The 5,427-nt window shown below is 36.2% G+C and overlaps 1 pseudogene; it reads left to right on the forward strand.

The window, feature by feature from the left end:
- The first annotated feature begins 213 nt into the window (after positions 1 to 213).
- LOC149223407 (lysine-specific demethylase JMJ26 pseudogene) lies at positions 214 to 2,377 on the forward strand (annotated as a pseudogene).
- The last annotated feature ends 3,050 nt before the right edge of the window (positions 2,378 to 5,427 follow it).

The following is a 5,427-nucleotide window of genomic DNA, read 5'->3' on the forward strand; positions in this document are numbered from 1 at the left end:
CAGAAAACCCCGGACCGTGTCACATGAGGTGGACGAGGTTCCTCCAAAGAAGCCGGGAAGGCCCGGATCGTGTCACAGAGGTGGACGAGGTTCCTCCAAAGAAGAAAGGACAGAGACTTCCTCCAAAGAAGAAAGGACAGAAACCAAAATGAAAGAGGAGCTGTTCAAGCCTGGGTGCAAAGTTCACAGTTTTCGACCTCAGGAGATTTTATGATGCCAGCTACTGATGAGGAACATGTTCTTGATGAGGAGATTAGAAAGGATAAAACTGATAGTGAGGACCCAGAAATGCAACCACCAGAGGAACGTCAAGCTGAGGAGACTGAAATTCAAGAACCAGAAGATAGAAGTGATTGTACAAATTGCCATCAATGTAAAAGGAACGACAAAGGCACTGTTGTCAACTGTTCAACATGCAAAAGGTTGCGTTACTGTCTTAAATGCATTGAAATATCGTACCCTTTGTTAACAGTAGAAAATTTTGCAGAGAGATGTCCCCCGTGTAGGGGAACTTGTAATTGCAGAAGCTGTTTAAGAAAAATCCCCAGGTCAAAGTGAAAAAATTAAGGCTAGATGATAGGGTCCGCTTTTGCAAGAACTTGATTCGCAGTGGCCTCTCTGTCGTCACCAAAATTCATGGTGAGCAAATGCTGGAACTGGAGGTGGAGGCAAAAATTCAGAAAAAACCTGCAGAAGACCTGAAGATTCGAGTGTCTAATGTGAACGTAGGAGAGCGTCATTTTTGTGACAACTGCCACACATCTATCGTAAGTTTCCACAGAAGCTGTGATGATTGTGAGTACGATCTTTGCCTTTCTTGCTGTCGTGAGCTTAGGGAAGGGAAACCGCCTGGAGGTGATTCAACGTCAGAGAGGATAGTTGATGAGAATTCTAAAATGACAGGTCAGGTTGATTCTGTACTACCATTGTCTAAATTTAAAGTTAATGCTGATCGTTCAATCCCATGTCCTCGTTGTGCAAAGAAATTGTTAGAATTAACGTGCACCAGATTTGGGCAAAATTGGTTGCAAACATAGAGAAATAGCAGAGAGAGTTTCTAGGGATTGTGAGTTTCCAATGGCAGCAAGAGATTCACGGCCATGTTTTCTGTGCTTCAAGCCTAATTTTGAGCATTGTGATAAGCTAAGAAAAGCTGCTAACAGGCAGGATGGCAGCGACAACTATTTGTATTGTCCAACTGTTCAAGATGCGAGAGTGAGACTCTTGAACATTTTCAGAAACATTGGAGAAGAGGTGAACCTGTGATTGTCAGAAATGTTTTGGATAATACTGGACTGAGTTGGGATCCAAGGGTCATGTGGCGGGCTTTCAGGATTACCACGAATTCAAAGGATACCAAGAAATCAAAGGAACTAGATGTGAAAGTCCTTGATTGCAGGAATTGGAAGTGGACTGAGATCAATATTCATAAATTTTTTTCATATTATGTAAGCGGAAAATACCCCGTGATGGTTGGCCCAAGTTGTATAAGTTGAAGGATTGGCCTCCCGAAAATTTATTCGAAGAGCGTCTACCAAGACATTGTGCTGAATTTATCAGCGCCTTACCTTTCAAGGAGTACACCCATCCTAAATCTGGGATTCTAAATCTTGCCACAAAGCTTCCAAAGCACTCCTTGAAACCTGATTTGGGTCCCAAAACTTACATAGCCTATGGCAACAAGGAAGAGCTTATCAGAGGGGATTCAGTCACTAAGCTGCACTTGGATGTGGCCGATGCTGTCAATATTATAACGCATACAGCCGAAGTCAAATTCCCAGCTTCGAAACAAAAAGCGATAGATAAATTGAGAGAAAAATACAGAAGAAGTGATGGGCTGCCAGAGAGTTCAGGGAGGATTGAAAACAAAGACTCTGAATTTGGAGGTGCTCTTTGGGATATTTTTCGGAGAGAGGATATACCCAAGTTACAAGATTATTTGGTGAAACACAAGGGGGAATTCAGGCACATTGAAAATAAGCATCTTACACAGGTTACTCATCCAATTCATGATCAGACTATTTACCTGAATGAGTATCATAAGGGGAAGCTGAAAGAAGAATATGGAGTAGAGGCATGGACATTTGAACAAAATCTTTACGAGGCAGTCTTCATTCCAGCTGGGTGTCCTCATCAAGTTCGGAACCTCAAGTCATGTATTAAAGTTGCCATGGATTTTGTATCGCCTGAGAATTTAGAGCAATGTATTCAGTTGACTGAAGAGTTCCGCTTGCTGCCCAAGAATCACAGGGCGAAAGAAGACAAGTTAGAGGTGAAGAAGATGATTCTCCATGCAATCAAGTCCGCCTCACAGGAGCTCGACAGTTTGACCTCAGCCGCCGAGGACAGAAAGAAGGGAAAGGGTCTAGCATTGTAGAAAATGTGAACACAATCTTGTTGTTGTTATGTTTCTCATCCTATGAGGGTGATTTTTTCATGTTTTTCCTAAATATTTTTCCACGAAGAGCATGATAAGTCTGATTTATTTTATTTTCAAATAATATTTGCTAAATAGAGGTGTGAGGAATGCACCTCAGTTTTTGAAAATGTTTTTTCTTTGTAAGTTTATTCTTAAATAGAAGTGTGAGGGAATGCACCTCAGTTTTTAAATGCTTATTCTTAATAAGTTGGAAAAATAGATGTTCGTTCTATTTTTAAATGATTTGTTTTGGAGAGAAAAGATAGTGCAGAGAGTTAATTTTTATTTGAACTTGTTTTTTATTATCCTGTAAGCTATATGAATATGTTCTAATATCAACTTAATTGTAGCGAGTTCATTCTCACGTAAAGATTTTTAATTACAACGTAAACTGTATAAATATTCTGTGACAGTCCTCTGCATCAGTCATGGTTCACAACTGCTTATGTTTATTTTCTCTAAGTTGGAAATTTCTTTAGAATCAGTTAGAACTATTTTATTCATCATCAACTATTTATTATTGCCGTATCAATTGCAGAACTATTATTGTAATGCCAGTGAGCTTCTTCTATTGCGGTATCAATGGCAGAATCTATTATTGTAATGCCAATGAGTTTCTTCTGATCGCAGGACTAACAATATAGTTTATCATCAACCAGCTATCATTGCAGGAATATAGTTTATAATCAACTAACTGTCATTGCAGGAACAATGGCAGAAGCTATTATTGTAATGCTAATGAGTTTCTTCTGATGTCATTGTCCTGTGACAGGCCTCTGCAAACAATGTAGAAATACTACCATATGACTCAAGATTTACAACTACTTATTATGTCTATTTTCTGTCTGTTGGTGAATTTTGTTAAATTTTTGAAGATAAGGTTAGAATCAGTTGGAACTATGTTAACCATACACTAACTATTATTGCAGACACTATGGCAGGAAACTAACCATTATTACAGGCACTATGGCAAAAAACTAACAACTATTGCAATCACAATGGCAGACTATTATTATTACTACCAAGGAATGTTGTCTACAGATTTTCTTTGATGAATGCGTTTTCTTTAAACCACCTCCTCACTAATGTCTATTACCTAACTAACTCTTGTGAAGCAAAAGTACAAAGAATTTTCTCAAAAACAAGATCCTAGCTTTTCATACACGATAAGCTAAGCTGAACAGGATCTAGCAAGGAGGGGCTCTTTCTTAGTTTCAACCCATGCGGGCTATTCCCATCCATGCAACACTTACCTCCTGACAATCCATAAGTTATTGAACCAGAATAAATTCTTAGCAAGTACAAGAAATCTATGAGGATCATAAATATAGCACTCTTGGAGCTTGGTATTTTCTTTTGTGATCTGGTCAAAATGTATAGATGAGATTCTGTTAATAAACTATATAATGTTTAGATGAGATTCTTTCAATAAACTATATAATGTTTGTAGCAGTCCAAGGCTTGTCGCGATATACATTAGGTTGACTGTGAAAACGAAGACCGCCCCCATTAAATTAAGTAATGGGTGAGGCGACTTGTGGGCACAAAGTCAAAGTAATAAAAAAATGGGTGGGCATGAAAATAGATCATTAACAAAGACGTAAAAAATAAAATAAATCATAAAGCAAAGAGTATTGAAATGTAAAAATGAGTTGCCTCACCTCCACGAGGAGGACAAGAGTGCTACATATATTGAAATGATCACGATGTTTGATGACGCTCTCCAGCCTTCAATCCTCGCTGAGTAGTGCCAAGACAGCATTGGTGTCTATCAAATTAACCATTTTGAGAACTCTGTTGAGGGATCTGCTCGCTCAACAGATCCAGCCTTCAATCCTCGCTGAGTAGTGCCAAGACAGCATTGGTGTCTATCAAATTAACCATTTTGAGAACTCTGTTGAGGGATCTGCTCGCTCAACAGATCCAGCCTTCAATCCTCGCTGAGTAGTGCCAAGACAGTCATTTTGAGAACTCTGTTGAGGGATCTGCTCGCTCGCTCGCTCAAAGCTCTTGGCCACGGTTAGGGTACACTTAACCAACTTACAATTATTATTTTTTTTTTAAGTATGTTTGTTTGAAAAAAGTAGGGATTTGAAAAGTTGACAAAATAGGGTTATTACTGGGATACTCCGAGCTTAATTCAACAATATTATTAAAAGTTAAGTTACTTTTTAGTTATGTAACATGAACGGGATTACAACATTGATTAAATCTCCAAAAAAGTTACAGTGAGTAACAACGATGTTCCATAACCCACCAAAAGAGTTTTAAATATAATAGTTATGCAAATTTAGTTATAATAAAATTGTTTTATTTTTCTTTGATCTTTTATTTTGAATTATTTTGTGTTACAATGATGTTCAGCTCACCAAAGGAGTTTTTAGTTATTTTGAATTGTTTTATCTTCTTATTATTTAAACATTTATTTATTAGCTTTTCTTGATAAATATTTATTTCACTGTTTTTACTTTAGAAATCATATTTTTTAATGGTTCTTGGATTATTATGAGAGAAATAGAGAAATACTAGTCTTCTTGTTATAATATCTTCGTAGATTTATAACTTAATATATTATTTCAATTGGATGTGACTTTGTCCGCTAACGTTATATGTGCATTATGTTGGCTTGAATTTTATTATTTATTTAACAATGTAAACTAGTTAATGTATTTCAAATTATTTTAAAATATGTTAATAATCCAAATGATAGATCTTGTGATTTATGCCGAAAAATCTCTCATAAAAACTCATAAAAATTTATATTTTTTGAAATAGTTGTAATTTTGTTTTAGTTTTATAAAGTTTTGTTTCTATGTATATTTCAAATTTAAATTTTTAGGCTTATGGTATTTAAAGATTTAGTTGTACTTTAAATTTACATTATGAATATTTCGTTCTGTATTTAATAATATGTGTTTAAATTTTCTGTAAATGGTATTTTCTAGTTTCTAGGTTTTACTATGAACATTATTTTTATTTGACTTACTAATCCTCATGTTTATCTTTGT

This window comes from Pinus tabuliformis, chromosome Q (assembly GCF_031772625.1).
Source record: "Pinus tabuliformis cultivar Carrire ecotype Pingquan chromosome Q, CPIR1, whole genome shotgun sequence".
Lineage (NCBI taxonomy): Eukaryota > Viridiplantae > Streptophyta > Pinopsida > Pinales > Pinaceae > Pinus > Pinus tabuliformis.